At 39.5% G+C, this 16,785-nt stretch overlaps 1 protein-coding gene and 1 long non-coding RNA gene across 9 annotated transcripts in view; one reads left to right on the plus strand and one right to left on the minus strand.

The window, feature by feature from the left end:
* The window catches only part of LOC309862833 (uncharacterized protein), a 472,598-nt gene that overhangs the window by 270,289 nt on the left and 185,524 nt on the right, over positions 1 to 16,785 (plus strand). The gene's annotated exons all lie outside the window — the stretch shown is intronic.
* Positions 1 to 16,785, minus strand: part of LOC309862847 — a 385,689-nt gene that overhangs the window by 108,122 nt on the left and 260,782 nt on the right. For 4 of the 7 annotated variants that reach the window (XR_014310741.1, XR_014310742.1, XR_014310743.1 and 1 more), the window contains exon 4: positions 13,395 to 13,536. This is a non-coding gene — a long non-coding RNA (uncharacterized lncRNA). Of the gene's footprint in view, positions 1 to 4,255; positions 9,916 to 11,738; positions 13,537 to 16,785 lie in introns of those variants that run through there. The other 3 variants (XR_014310746.1, XR_014310747.1, XR_014310745.1) reach the window with 2 other exon arrangements.

Genomic DNA, 16,785 nt, shown 5'->3' on the forward strand with positions numbered 1-16,785 from the left:
TCTGATTAAATGGGAAAGAATTCTGTGTTCATGAATTGGAAGACTTAATGTTGGTAAGATGCCAGTATTCCCCAAACCAAACTATAAAGTCATTGCATCCCGATCAGAATTCCAATGGGTTTGCTGTGGAAATGGGAAGGCATTCGTCAAATTCATTTGGAATTGCAAGCAGCCCCAAATAGATTAAGTAATATTGAAAAAGTCAAACAAAGTAGAAGAGTCACATTTTCTGTTTTCAAAACGTATTACAAAGCTATGTAATCAAAATGGTGTAGTACTGGCATAAAGATAGACATATAGACCAAAGGGAAAGAACTGAGTGTTCAGAAATAAACCCAAACATCTATATCCAATTGACTTTCAACAAGGGTACCAAGATCATTTAATGGGGTAAGAAGAGTCTCTTCAACAAATGGTGTTGGAACAGCATATGGGATACGAATAAGCATATGGGAAAGAATGAAGCTGAACCCCTGTCGCACTCCATGTATAAAAATTAACTAAAATTATCATCAACCTAAATGTAAGAACTAAAACCATAAAGCTATTACAGAACAAAGCATAAAGGTGAATTTTCATGACCTCATTTTGGCAGTGGATTCTCGGATTTCACATTAAAAGCATGAGCAACAAAAGAAAAAATAGGAGCGCCTGGGTGGCTTAGTCCTTAAGTATCTGCCTTCAGCTCAGGTCATGATCCCAGGGTTCAAGGATCAAGCCCCACGTTTGTCCTGCTCCCTTCTCAGTAGGAAGCCTGCTTTTCCTTCTCCCATTTCCCCTGCTTATGTTCCCTCTCTTGCTGTTTATCTCTCTGTCAAATAAATAAGTAAAATCTTAAAAAAAAAAAAAAAGGGAAGAAAAAGGAAATGAATTTGATTTCATTAAAGTGGAAGGCTTGTACATCAAAGGCCATTATCAAGAAAGTGAAAAGACAATCTAGAGAATGGGAGAGGATATTACAAATCCTATATCCAATAAGGGACACTTTAATATTCAGAATAAATAAAGTATTCTTACAACTCAAAATCACAAAGACAACCCAATTAAAAAGCAAAAACAAAAGGTTTAAATAGTATTTCTTTGAAGAAGACATTCCAATGACCTGAAGCACAAAAAAAGATGTTCAATATCATTGGTCATTAATGAAATGCAAATAAAAACCACAATGACATACCACTTCATACCCATTAAGTTGGCTGTTAAAAAGGGATGGGGTGTGGGGGGTGGGGAACAGAGACCAAGAATGGTAAATATTGATTAAGATGTAAGAAGTAGGAACACTTGTATACTACTAGTGAGAATGTAAAATGGTGCAGCCACTATGAATGTATTTAGGTAGTCCCTCAGAAAATGAAATAGAATTACTTGTATGACTCAGCAACTTACTTCTGGGTATATATTTAAGAAAAATGAAAATATTCTGCACAGAAACTTGTACATTAATGTTAATAACAGCATTATCCATTCTAGCCAAAAGATGGAACTCATAATCATACTATAAAAGGGAGGAGGAAGAGCACTATATAGGAGTAAAGTTTCTATCTTTCACTGGAATTAAGTTACTTTAAATATGAAATAGACTTTGATAAACTAAGATGTACATTGTAAGCCCTAGAGTAACCACTAAGAAAATATTTTTAATATAAATATTATTAGTGAAATCAAAATGTTACACTAGGAAATAATCCCTTAAATGCAAAGGAAGACAGTAAGTAAAAGAGGAACAGAGGGGCAAAAAAATTTGAGACAGAGAAAATCAAAAGCCAAGTGGCAGATGTAATTCCAACTATATCAGCAATAGTGTGTAATATAGTCATACAACCCAATCAAAAGGCAGAGATTGGATTAAACAACAACAACAACAAGATCCAACTATATGCTGTCTAGAGGAGATCATTTAGACTCTAAGATACAAAGAGTTTGAAAACACATGTTTGGAAAAAGAGCATGCAAATAGCAAGTATAAGGACATGAAGTGGCTATGCTAATATCAGAAAAGAAAAAAAAAAAGACTTTAAACCAAGAACTAGAAAAGGATGAGCCCACCCAAGGAGAAAGCACTGTTGGAGAAGAACAGAAAGTTTGGGGTAGAACTCCAGGAATTCTCAAATCTAGAGGTTGGAGAAAGGGCAATACCTTGAAAAAGATACCTTCAAGCTACAATATTTTTCAGGCTTTTGCAAATCATGCTGTGGTGGAAACATACACATTAGAATCTTGCCACATCAGCCCTAAGGTTGCATGCAGTTGAACTAATCCATTAACTTTCTCACCTACCCCAATTTAATATACAAGGAAAAGAAAGACATGAATAGTGACTTCCTCAAAGTCAGAGAAACATAATAATAGAGCTGAAACTAAAAACCACACACACATCCTCCTCAACAATACAGATGCAGTGTTTCACTTTTCCTTCTTCTCAAGTATTCTGTAAGTCTTTACTTGTTTTGAGAACCTTCAAGGTAGACTCTCAAGGTGCAGCCTGTTTATGGGATCCCAAGAGAAATTTCTCAAGATTTTAAATCAATGGAATTAATTTGGGTTGACTGAGTTACTGCGGACAACTGGTTAACTTTCCTAAATCTTTGTTTCCTCAGCTCTGAAATCAAAAAGAAAACCATACTCTGAGAGATATAATCAAAAGGAATGAATGAGGAGAACAGAATCCCTTAGAGCTTAGTGAATATTTTAGGATCCCATCAGATTGGTTTGAAAACCACAGTAATTCTCTAACCTCCTGAGGACACCATGAAACATTCAAGATGTAATGTCTCTGCATTGTGAACTTAACATCCACAGATAGAAAGATGCAATTTTTGAGTCCAGTGAAAACACCAAGCTGTATTTCAGATGCTAAAGAAGAAACACCACAAAATTCCTAGCTCCCAGTGAAGATTCCAACCATAATACAGGTTTCATTAACATCTGCCATAGTACTAACATATAATCACAGTCTTGAAATCAAAATGCCAATGATTCCTTACTACCAGAAAGTTAAAGTGCTTTAAACATGCTAAAGGCATTTAGTAAATGCCCTTGTGTGTTTTTTATTTGGGTAAGTCATTCACAATCAGATCCTCTCATCCTTAGTCAATTAGAGTTCAGCAGAGATAAGCCTAGTTTAAATCCTTTGTAACTGTCTATGTGTTTTCCCCTTTGGTGTTTGCTCTGATGAGAATCTGACCCAGCATTACCCTAGATTCTACCATAGTGGAATCAGGTCAGTGTGTTAAAAAAAAAAAAAAAAAAAAAAAAGTTATCATTTTTAGAATAACAAATCAGCATCACAATAAACGCACAATGAGCTGACTCTTCTCAGAACGAATAAGGAATGATATGGGACAAGATTAGGTACTCTGGGAAACCACAGGAGCACTGGGATTATGCCATAGAGTCCCATATAGTTTGGGCCATTTTTTAGCTTCAGTTAGGTTTTTAATCAAGCACTTCCTTTTGCTGATACTATGGGAGATTGATCTAAAGTGACATTCTATCACTTAACAATTTATGACATTGCCCCATGCTGGAGTTTTCATAAGCTTCATTTCTGAGCAACTGGAAACAAGTAACTAATCACAGTGGAAGACAGAGATTTGGGTGCTAGGTACTTTTTAAAAAAATGTATATATTGTCAGTAGAAGAAAATTGCAGATGGAGTAGAATTTCCTGCTTTGATGCTAAGGAAGACAAAATATTAAAATATGGACATGTTTAGAATAGTTTAAGTTTTAAATAGAGTGATCTTGACTCATCACTTCAAAGTATTTTTCCAGAGAACCCTTAAGTGAAGTAAAGTCAAGTTCTTAATGTACTTTCTTGGAGGAAATTGTCTTTGCTCAGTTTAGGTTGCCTAATGGAGAGTAAGGAACATCAACTACTTAGAGTAGAAGACATTGAGAGGGAGGAAGAATAGAAAGAAAAGGTAATCTTGATACATTTCATTGCCATTTTTCAAAACATCACACTGAGGCTTTTTTCCTAGTGGCGTTAATCAGCTGCTCAATTAAACCTGACAACTACTATTCAAAAAGAGAAAAATAAATTTATAAACATTTGTAGAAAGAAATGTTTCTCCCCAAGAATAACTCTTCTTGCCTATATGTAGTTTCTTTTTGGAAGTTGGCATTTGCAGTATATTAATATTATATTAAAATGTGATATATATTCTTTTTTTTATTCAGTGATAGTGATCAGTATTTCACAATGCATTTCTTTTTGGTATACATAAAGGGAAAGAAAGTTGAACTCATGAAAATCAATCTAAAAACAGAATTTATTTTGATTAGAGCCTAATCTTTCCTTGAGTTTTCCTTATTACATTGTAAGTCCTTTATCCCTCAGATCTCTACTCATTAATACATTAAGCCAAAAATCACTAATAAGAGTCCTGTCTCATTATAAATTGCCAGAACTATCTTTCCATACTGGAATTTTACACTAACAATAGCTTCTGAGGAATGATAACATTTTCTTTAACTGCTCCTACTTCACCTGGTCAACAGCATATTTTTAGGGACAAGTCCCCAAATCACGGTGACTACTGACTGTGTCCATTCAACAAAAATATTATTGCATATTGTTTTTGAACAATAGCCTTGAGTGTGAAAGTATATTATCTTCCCAACCGCTTTTTCCCCATCATTAACTAGTTATTCTTTCCAACAACCTAATGACAGAAGCCACTGTAAAAAAAGAAAGTAGATATAGAAAAAGATTACACAAAAAAGGATTGTGTCAGAGGTTACACTTTGCCAAAGTTATGTTCTGGTGGGTGCAAGTGCATTTCAATGATTCATCTCTTTTGATGGTCACTTAACACCTCAGCATGGCTGATGAAATCAATAATGCTCCTCAAATTGCTGGGGAATCTGAAGTTGGGTTGACAGGAATAAAATCCTTTCTTCTTCCTTTCAGTCAAACCAGTGAGCAACAGGTTTTTCCTGCAAGGTTACAGATTGGTGAAGCTTTCATGTCAGACGTTCCAGTTGTCCTTCTGGGGAGGACATCATCCTTGGACTCGGAATCACAGCCTCTTTTAGTTTAAAAGGAACATAGTCCACGGGTTCTTAGCCTTGTTTTGGATATGGACTCCTCTGAGTATCCAACATAAGCTAGGAATGGTCTCTCTCTCCCAAAATATTCTCACATAAAATTTTCTGCAGTTAGAGCCATTCATAAAACTTACCCTTGTCTTTTCATGTGAGGAAATGTAGACCCAAGAAGATGAAGTTAGATGCCCAAGTTCTTGTAAGTCCTAACTTGGTTCTTGTCAAATTGTTCATTGCTACCTCTTGAGAGGGCTGAGGTAACCTCAGGTCTTTTCCACCTGTTCTACCAAATAACAGTACTCTGGTTCTAAACAACTTCAGCTTCACTTATCCATTCAGCAGTATTTGTTAAGTTTTTCTATATGGTGGGATGCCTGGCTGGCTCAGTCAACAGTTAAGCATCTAACTTTGGCTCAGGTCATGATCCCAGGGTCCTGGGATCAAGTCCCACTTCGGGCTACTTGCTCAGCAGGGAGTCCACTTCTCCCTCTACCCCTCACCCCTGCTAGTGTGCGCTCTCTTTCTTTCTCTCACTGTCTCTCTGACAAATAAATAAAATCTTCAAAAAAAATTTTTTTTTCTGTATGCCAGGCACTGTGATATTTATCCTTCTCTTACATAGCACAAGTATGAAAACCAAAGAATCAAAATGGCAGTCTAATCTGTTCATCATACCTGTTGGTGAAGTTCCAGAGAACATTGTTTTGAGATTTCTTTTCATCAGATGAAGATCGCAGACCTCTAACACAATTCTAGCTCTACTCACAATCTTTAATGTTCCTCCAGGGCTCTTAAGACCAAAGGTAATTCCCTGCTTGGTATCGCGGTTCCATGCATGCATGGAAGACTTACATTCAGTCTCATCTTTCTAGATCCCTTTGCTCAAGACAAACCATTCAGTTCACTCCACAGCAACTCATTAAAAGGAACAAACAAACAAAAAACCCAGTACCATTGTTCATTCAAGCAGTTCTCACCAAGAAATTTACTATAGTTCTCTCCATCTTTCAAAGCCTGGGTCTTTTCAACTTTCTCCGTGAATCCTATCCTTATTACCTGACTTCACATCCCCCTATTCTATTGCATCAAGCGTATATGACTTAGCACCCCTGATATATTTAGCTCTTTGAGGACAGCTATCATGTCTGTGGATCACAGTATACCCTCCCACAGTTGATGAATTTGTTCCAATTGTGGCTGGTAAAAATGGCCTCCCTTCAAAGAATTCCCAAACTATTTTTATTTTTAGTAATTGACTATTAACAGAAAGCCCAGTCTATCCACATATTGAAATTCTTGAATCGGCCTCGCATGTGGATCCCTTAGCCAAGAATACTCTCATTTTTATTTTCTTCTAGAGTCCAGAAAACCTTGGAAGGCTGCCTTATGGGGTGATGGAATGAAAAACCAGACCAAACCAACCAGACAGGGGCTCCTTCTATAAATGAACATTCCACAGCCCAAGACAGAGCATCTTCCATTTCGCGGCTCAGCCCCCAAATGCCTCCTGGTTGTAATTAAGTACTTCAAAGTCTTCCAAACACCCTTTTAGAAATGACTGCCCCAAATACAAGATGATGCCCAATCAGATGTAAATCATCACCCAGCAGGGAGGAAGCGGCATGAAAAGTGGTCATCAGCACTTGGACTAATCAGAAAGTCTAGTCTCTTGATGAGGATTTTCATTTTCTCATTTGTCATTCTAGCCACTGGATTCTCAAGTGGCCAATTTGCTCCCTATTGGTAATCAGCTAGTTATTTTTACTCTCATCCCTCTCTCTGGGACTGTCAGGCTCTCGGAGCAATTCATCACCCACATGGGCCTAACCCTTCTTCTGTGGTGGGAAGTGGGGGAGGGAAGCTATTATCCTGGAAAAGATAAGTAGAAAACTATTTCACCGTTTACATTCGGTTTTTAAACAATGATTTCCCTGATGAGGTAAGTAACATAATGACCCCACCGGTTAAGAGTGCAACGATGACATCTTCAAGGAAAGCACATCATGCAGTGGAAATGACCTCCGGCTGTGAAGTTTGTTCCTCTGAAATGGCTTGTTCTTAGATTGTCTTGACAACCCCCCCAAAGGAGCATCAGCTTACATTCATTACTGGAGCTTGCAGGAAGCTGCCTCTCTGAAAATTAGAAACCCAGAAAGGAGAGTTTTAAATATGTATCATGCATTGGTAGTTATTCCAAGAGACTTTGCCCCACCAGCAAGGAGGAAGGTAGCCTTTGAAGGTTGTTTTGTCTGAGGCAGGCAAGTTAGTTCTTTTTCCATTTGTCCCCGCAGGTCGTCTCAATTACAGAGTCTCACTTTGGTTTGCTTGCTGTCCTCGCCTCCTCCCTTCTAGCAGTTGCTGTCTCGGTCTGTCTCCAGTGAAATCATTTCCAAACGTGGTTTCAGGGATTCCGTTTTTCTCAGTTCACCTCAGGTACCATGGAGGAGCTGACCCTGCCACTCGTTGCAAATAAAACTCTGATGTCACAACACTTTCTCATCAGTGGGTGTCTAATTTGATCTCCTCTCAGATTTCCCACAGTCCTTGTGAAGAACCTAATATCAAACCCCCAAGGCCATCTGTGCCCACTATAGCCAAAACTTTATGAACTCCATGTTCACTCTGAAGAAAGTTGTTAGTGTGACACAAATGGACTTTATTTTTTCTTTTCTTTTCTTTTCTTTTCTTTTTTCTTTTTTGGCACTTCCTTCACTGATAGCAAACTTTTTCTTTATTCCTTGGAAGGAAGTTGAGAGTTGACTAGCCCTTCTAGCTATTTCCTTAGGGACTCTATGATTTGAGGCAGCAACGTGATCTGAATTGTGAAATGTTTATCTTCCTCCACTATTTTACATGTCTCAGGCTCTTTCTTAGGGCCTTTATGCTTCGTATAAACATCCACATATGTAAGTTCACTTTTAGGTGTATCCATCTATAAGGAGAATTGAAAGAGACGAGAAAGCACATTTACACATCCCGTATCGAGTTTACTTGCTTTTCATCTGCTAATTCTCTCCACACATGGCTGTTCTCACACTGGTGATATCACCCACCAGCTGCCTTGGACTGGAAACTAAAATGCTTGTAGGATTTCAGTCTTGTGTCTTACCTACTTAAGTCTCTCTTTTCCAAAACACTGAAACAATATGAGAAGAGTTGGCTTGCTTCGGTGAGAAATTATTACTGTGACTTTAAATAGTTTTACCATTTATTCCCCTAATGTTTTGTTGTAATTGTCCCTCATTCTAAATTTGCTTTCAAGAATCATTACCTGTGATTATATCGACATGAGCTCCTATATTTGGTATTTGGGTGAAACAGGAAAATGGATGCTGTAAAAATCGGTTTTCCATCTGCAGTTTGTGAATAGGAAATGAATGGAAAGTAGTGACGCTTTACCTGCCCAGTGTCCTCTTGTTGACCTGAATGAGAACTTTAGTATGCCACGTGGTGCGTACTTGTTGATTAGTATCTGGATTAGTCACACACAATGAGCAGAGATCTCGGGGCGTCCTTCTACAGAATCCATCTGATTCTTTACTGATGCTCTGGGGTCCTCCCTTAGGAAAACAGCAGGTTTCTACCATCATCACCAAAAATAGCATCATCATCAAAATCTTGTTTTGTGAGAGAAATTTACTTTCTTTCCCATTCTTCCATCCTCTTGAGTCGCCTTTGTTATCACAATATCCTGTCCCCAGGTCCTTTCCCCTAGTCTGGCCATTGTGTTAATTCTCTGTTCTCAAAGAAAAACACCCTTGGGAGAATGAGAAAGCACCCAATAAGCCCTGGTCCAGAAATCCGCAGACCACCACGTGTTAGCAGTAAATACGTGGATAGACTACATACAGCTCAACACATTTTCATGAACTAAATACATTTATTTGACTAGCACCCAGATCAACAGGAAAGTATTTATGAACCTTTCTAGCCATTGAACAGAATAATTTCTGTTGAGACTAGTCATCAGAAATCGGGGCTTCTATGTTGCCTATCTCCTTATTCCATTTTCAAACATTCATTTTTATTGTATTTTTAAAAAATGTATTGACCAGTGAATGCTTAGAAATAATTAACCAAACAAAGTGAAATCAAACAACAAAACTGGGTCTTCACCCGTGATCATTTGAGAAGAGCTGATCTAGATGCCCTAAGCCCCCTCTCAGATTTTGTGCTTACCTATTTTCAGCTGCTAAATTCAGTGTTCCTCTGAGAATTCACCCTTCACATGAGACACGGCTCGCCTAGACAGAACAGTACCCATACCTTACAATGAGCACATTCGCTGGAAGTTTTATCCCACTTTCAAAGCACCTTTCCTTGGGGTTAGAACCAGCACAGTTAGTTGGTGTCTATTGGGGTCCTTCAAGTCCCTCCTTGAGGTCCTGCCTTGCAAATGTCAGTGAGGCTTGGATACAAATAGGAAAAGTTTCCCTGCTGAGAGCCCGACATTTTGCATGAAGATTACAGCATGGTCTACGCTATAGAAATTACTTTCCTGGTTCTAATATAGAAACTGACACACAGGACTGGACTTTTCCTCCTCTTGTGCCAAGAGTGTCTACGGATGTCAAACTTTCCTGTTGTGAATGGGTACAAGCTGTGATGTTGCCATTCAAGGACTTCCAGTAGCAGTAAGAGGAAAATTACAAACCAACTCCCCTCGTAGAGGAAGTGCCTATTCAAACAGCGGTAGGTCGTGAGCACGGTAGCTGCCTCCTTCCTACCAGGAACAGCCCCACCTCTGTAATTGCTGACTCTCCCATCACAGGGCTTGTGAATTGGCATGATAGGAAGAGGCTTGGCAGAAGCAGCATTTGGCATATTCACATTTATCTTTGGGAAAGAATTAGCTCCATGCATTTTCCTGGAAGACAGAATTTCTCTTGTTCGTTAATTGTGTCTTTAAGTTACAACAAAATGCTTTGAAAATGGTATACACTTGATTCCGTAAGCCTTCTACAAATTCAAATAGTAAATGACCCCAGACTTATTCTCTGTTTTTATTTTCCTATTGCTTTAGAAGTTGATTATTGGAATGGAAGAGGTTTTACACAGAACTATGCATTTGGAAAGGTCTTTACAGATCAGCTAGCAAATCCTTCTCCCATTTTATAGATGCTAAAACTGACTTGCCCCAGATGAGATTCATGAAACAGATTGGATTTCAGGGTTTTAGGTTTTAATTTTTTTCTTTTGGTAAATGAGTGATGGAAGTAGAATATACTATTAAGGAAGTCACAAATTATAATTGTAAAACTCAACAAATTTTCATAAATGAAATATACCCATATAACCTGGGCAAGAAGGCGAACATCTCTGTTATACCCCGGAGCCTCTGTAATGCACCCTAGCTGCTGCTCCCCTCCAAAGATAACCACTGTCCTGCTTTCTGGCTTTCTGGTGCCTGTTATTGAAGATCATACAAATGGAATTAGGTTGTGTGTTACTCTCACAAAAGGATTCCTTCATTCAACGCCATGTCGGGGGGATTCTTCCATGTTGCATGTAATTATAATGCATAGATTTTCATTTCTGTGTAATATTTTTCTGTAAATATAGCACACTATTTATCTTTTCAACTGTTGACAGACATTTAGGTAGTTTCCAGATTGGGGCTATTATGAATAGTGGTGCTAAGACCATGTCTTTTGGTGACTATAGGTGTAATCAGATTGGGGTTTACTCCTACTTTGTGCCTAATGATGTCCCAGAAATGCTCATAGAAAGATTGGACCTTTGTGTGAGTCCAAGTGCTATGTGTAATTATCACTGTCTGTGCCAACCATCCAAGGGGGGCCATTCGAGGAATTACATTAGCCACATGGCAGTCACCAATACACAATTACGGTTGGAACTATTTGAAAGGCTCTCGAAGGCCAAAGTGGTCACTTGAAATTTTGTTAATAGGAAAGTGTGCATTTAAATTTGCTTTTATCTTTACTTATTTTTAATTACACAAGTCATACGTAAGTACATTCTTGTTCTAAAAACATGTCTAACAAAACAGTAATGCTGCCACGTAGGTATAATGGTTGCAAGGATTTTTGTGTTTTCTTGATCACAAAATATCATCCGTGCCTAACACAGAAGATGCTAGATAATTTGGTGAATGAGTGAATGATAGACAGAACCTGTGACCACTGCTCTTGACTCCTAGAGCTTCCCCAGGGTTAATGTAATCTGAGCGTGGTGTGTATTTTTCTTTATTTTTAAAGATTTATTTATTTATTTATTTTAGAGAGAGCACTCAGGTGCATGTGCATGGGGGAGGGGCAGAGGGACAGGTGTCTTGGGAAGACCCTCTCAGAGCACAGACCCCAGCACACTCAGGGCTCATCTCACAATACTGAGATCATGACCCGAGCCGAAACCAAGAGTCGGGTATTCTACAGACTGAGCCACCTAGGTGCCCTTTGGTGTGTGTTTTTCCATTCCTTTCAGTGGGGGATGGGGGAGGGGTGTAGTAATATCATTGGATAATACCATGCTGTGTGGATATTTCAAATTAACAGTATGTCTTAAGCATTTTTTATTGCTAGTACGTAAATATGTGTCATTTTATGAGCTCTATAACCTTCCATGGTTTGGATGTATTACATTTCAGCTATCTTTAACTTTTTGATAGCATGAATGATGATGCAATGAACATTCTTATAAATATGTATAAAACAGAATTGCTAGCTCACAGGTGGTGTACATTTTTAATACTTCCACAATGCTTTACAGGATGGCTGTTCCAATTCACACTTTCATCAGCAGAACAGACCTGTTTCCGCTCACCATTGCTATGATTGATATTATCAAACTTGGAAATTTTTGCCAAAATGATTTGTGAAAAATATAATTTAATTTACATTTCCATCTATATTGCTGGAGCTGGGCATCTTTTCATATATTTGCTGATTAGGTTTGGTTTGATTCAAGCTTGATGCAAAGAGCAAGTGTATAGTTGTGAATCATTTAGTGGATGGGTGAGGCCTGCCAATCTCCCATCACAGCATCTCCTTTTGGCCATGTTGTGCTTCATTCTGATCTTCAGAGCCACTGGAGTCCTAGACAGTCCCTGGTTGTATCTCCATCCCATGCTAAGAGTGCAAAAAAGTAACTTAAACATTTCTTCAACGTCCATGTCCCAGAGAACATGGGGCATCTTGACCCGTTTCAGTGTGTTGGTACAAAGCAAAAGCATTTGAAGACTGGATTTTTCAGTTAATGATCCCAGGACTTTCACTTTATACCAACAACTGAAGAAAAAAACCAAGTTCTACTGTGTGGCTCATCTGTGTTTGCCGCCAAAATAGGGTTCTAAAAAATGACAGATGTGGTATAAAATTCCAATTAAATCTGCCATAAGCATCTTACTTACATTAATGCCTGTTGGATTCCTTACCCCACCAGTCCCTGATCAACATGAAGGGCAAAAGTTCTGAAGGCAAAAGGTCCAGCTTTCAATCCTGACCTTTGCTGTCTTGAAAGCTGGGCACTTTTCTGAACCTCTCTTTCTTTGTTTCATTTTCTATGTTCTAGAGCAAATAATAAAACCTACTTGGTAGAATCATCAGAAGGATTAATGGGTCAATAAATGTTAGGTGCATAGCATAGAACCTGGCATATATTAAACATCCAATAAATGTTATTGTTGTTATTATTACAAATAGGGTTAATTATGACTATATCAGATCAACATTTGAATCAAGCTTGGAACATGTTCACATTCTTTTCTGCTCTTGGTGATGAAAATCACTCTCGTATGCCCTTCACACTCATCTACAGAGGTATCCTCACTTTGGGTAGAAGAGATTACTTTGGTCTCTGAGGCTAATTTTATACACAGCTCCATGCAGGGGTTTAGTCCAGGACATGCAAATGAAGAACATTTAACAAATGGACCCACCAGACCACTAAATTCCATATGAAGTTTTACCCAAAGTGTAAATTGATTCAAGTTTGCTAGGATCTTGGCCTCATGAGCCCTTGGCTGACATTTCTGTTTGAAACCTGACACCCTGCCAGAAAGTTTCTTCAGTTTGAATAAAATGAAAAGGGGCACTTAATTCCAATAACAGACGGACCCAGCAGGGCCAGCATTTGGTTCAGATTTTTATTGCCCCATAAGAATTTGGCCTTCTAGGCTGTGACTCAAGACCTCTACACGTTTGCTTCACATTGAGGATAGAATAATCAGAGGCTCACAGAAAGGACATCTGGGTGGAATGAAGTCACATCCAGCCGCCTTTTTAAAAAATTTTTCCTCAGCTTCCTCAAAATCCCTGTTCGTTGAGGTCCAACCACTCTTAGGTTTGGTGGTGAGACTGATTTAATATCAAGGTAACTGCTGGGTACCATTTGAGAGATGCTGGAAAGATGCACTCCTTCTCACCCTCACTCCAGAATAGGACTTCCAGGTGGAATTCCTTCCATGTGAGAATTCTCAGGTGCTTGAGAAGCATCCTGGATTAGAATCTTCATTAAAATGCAAGTGCTCCTGAAGAGAATGACATATTAAGCTATTGTTATTCCATCGGTCCTTCATTATTCGTTCATTTATTTACGATGCATTTATCGATATATGCATGTACAGTGGGTACGAAGGACAGAATCTATGCTTTTGGGTTGGCTTTGGGTCAAAGGATGGACAGAGGCTGGGAAACTCTGGGCTTCCCAGAAAGAACTCTAGCACCCTTCTTCTCTTCCTCATGATCTCCAGAGTATATCTCATAGTGCTCCTAGCTTTCAAAGCACGCACATGTCAATCATTTCACACACATTCCTCTTTGTCTCTGTAGGCTGGTTATTGAGTGATCAAAGTCACTCAAGTGGCCCGCCTCTTTTGCTTGTATGCTTCCAAATGGATATCATTTGGCATGACTCTTATCACCAGCCTCATGATCCTGGAGGGAAACAAAGTACATTGTAGGCTGGGTAGACCTGCATTCCGCAAGTAAGACCCCTTAGACTATTGCGCTACTCATCTCCATGGGAAAGAGGAACTACAGTGTAAGCAAATGAGGCCAGACTCAGTGGAGATCATTTATGAGAGCCACACTTTCTCAGTCAAGAACAAGAGCCCATCAAGTTTATGAAAACACCCTAGAAAGATACTGAGCCTCTGGCCTGCTGTGTCTGGGGGTGCCACTGGTCCTCCGTGGAAAAGCAGCCCTCCTGAGGAGTTTTGAGAAACGGAGTTTTCTGATATTTGCAAATGGGATAGCTCTTCAGGAACTGCTTCTTTACATCTGTCTGTTCCAATGGCTAAAGAAATAGATTTCAAACCACATAGGGGGAAAAAAAAGAGGAACTATGTTATTGATATGACTTAGGAGAGCACTCCACAGCCAACCATGCTACCTATGCAACCAGGGGACACCCAGCCTCAGAGTAGCCCTGTCCTTGTGGGCAATGATGCAGGGTGACTTTCCCAAGTGAGGGATGGGCTCAGTGCTGTGCCTCCTGCTCACCGCACCGACCACCCCACCACTGCACACTCTTCATCAGCATCGTGGTCGTCAGAAGAGCATGGGCTTTGGAGTTGGAGGAGCTAAGTGGAAATCCCAGACCCATCACTTAGGCACTAAATAATTTTAGACAGTATTTTGTATCCTTTCTGAGTCTCCATTTTCACAGCTGAAGAACAGTTGATATCATGATCACAGGGTCATCATGAGGATTTGATGACACCCTATAGATAAACACTTACCACCACATCTGAGACGTAGCAGTGTGAATCACTAGTGCTTTGCTCATCCATCCATCCCCTTGTTTGGTGGGAGGGGCAGAATGAACATAGCATAGTTTAGAACTTTTTAAAGTTTTCCTTATTTCTTCAAATGTGGCTTTGTCACTGAGGCTTGTCTTGATCACCCTATTTAAAGTAACAAACTTCTATCACAGACACTCTCCCCCACACTCCACACATACTTCCAATCCCCTTCCCATCATTTTGCACTGCCCTAGTTTTCCCATAGCACCATCACTTTCTAACAGATCGCATAATTTATTGCATGTTTAGGTTCATTATTTATGGTTTGTCTCCTCCAGACAGAACTCAAGTCCCACAAGGACTTTGGCCTTCATCTATAATATATACTTTGCATCTAGAAAACAACATGGCCCATAGTACTGTTCAGTAAATATTTGGCAAATGAATTAAGGTCTCAGAGCCATCAGGCCCACTTCCAGTGCTGGTCTTGGCTCATCCTGGTGACTGTAGTCTTTAGCAAACTATTCTCAGCCTCAGTTTTCTCTTTTGCAAAATACTGACAGTGATGATTTCAACCGCTCAGAGTCAGGAGAATGAAATGATATTCTGTCTATAAAGTACTTGGCATAACATCTGGAGTGCAGAAACGTCTAACTAAAAGGAAGCTATTAAAATGAAAATTTGAAAAACACTTGCTTTCCATGCTAGTGTAGACAGAAAGACAGGGGATCATCCAGAGTTATTTTCAGAAACACCCACCCCTAGTCTTATTCTGAACTCCCTCTTGCAATGTATGCATATGCCGCCAATAACGTGAATTTCACCTCTTCCTTGTACCCCTCTAGTCATCAGCTTCCCCCCATCCCAGCAGGAAGGCCAGTGGGGAAATCTGGGAATCATCACAGGTATTTGGACCTATGGTGTGGGGATCAATACAATGTTGCAACCTCAAATCTGTCATGAACAAATAATAGAGTTCTCATGGGTCTATCTTGTGTTGGAAGCCAAAATTATGGTTACTGCTCTCAAGCAGTTTATGATCCAAAGCATTCTCAAGAGAAGACCACAATGCTCCTTGCCCAGAGTCACTATCATCTGCAAATGTGTGTGCATGCATAGATTGCAGAGTGGAGGCTGGAAGTGTGCAAGAACCCACTGGGTTTCCAGCTCATTCTAGTGGGCAAACACAGCCTGCCGCTTTTTCCTGGTTCCCTCCCACCGTATGAAAACCTTAAGGCAGATGGACATCAAGGATTTAAAATGAGGCTGGCAGTCCAGAGAACAGATTTCAAGTCTCAGCTCTGTTGGGTGCCTTCAGGCAGGACACTGGGCCTATCTGAAGGTAATTGTTGTAATAGCTAACATTTTGTTGCATGTTCCATTTACTGTGGGTATGTGCCAGGTGCCTCTGAGATATCAGTCATTTGCTCAGCTTTTTCTTTGTTCAGCCAAAGTTTGTTGAATGCTAGCCTTACACCAGGCACAGTGGACACAACCGTGAATGAGACAGCTCAACCGCTTAGCTCATCCGTGGCGGTGGAGACAGAAAGCGAGTAATCTATGACACATATATTTAATCATTCTCACGTATTTATTCCTTCATTCAAAAACAATGTGTCAAGGTTCATACTATTTGATCAGTGAACTGTGGTCAGTGTTACAAAGGAGAAGTTTAGGGTGTTCTCCAACAAAGCATTTCCTGGAAGGTAGGTAAATGGCTTCCTCTGAAAGCCTATTCATGGCTTTCTAGGAGAAATGACTTTTGAACTACAAAACTGAAGAATGAGAATTAGGTATGTGGCCCCATTTTGCAGATGAAGACACTGAGGGTCAAAGAGGTCAAGTAACTTGTTCAAGGAACCACAGTTAATATTTGATGGACCTGGCTAGTTCTCGGACTGGGATATATGTCAAAATTGCCACCCAGGGCTTTTTCAAAATTTGTGTGCTGGGGTTTCACCAAGAGATTCAGTTGCTCTGGGAGGAGCAAGGAGAGGTGAAAGCAAGTTTAAAAGAGTTCCCAAGTAATTTGGA

Source organism: Mustela nivalis (genome assembly GCF_964662115.1).
Source record: "Mustela nivalis genome assembly, chromosome: 1".
Lineage (NCBI taxonomy): Eukaryota > Metazoa > Chordata > Mammalia > Carnivora > Mustelidae > Mustela > Mustela nivalis.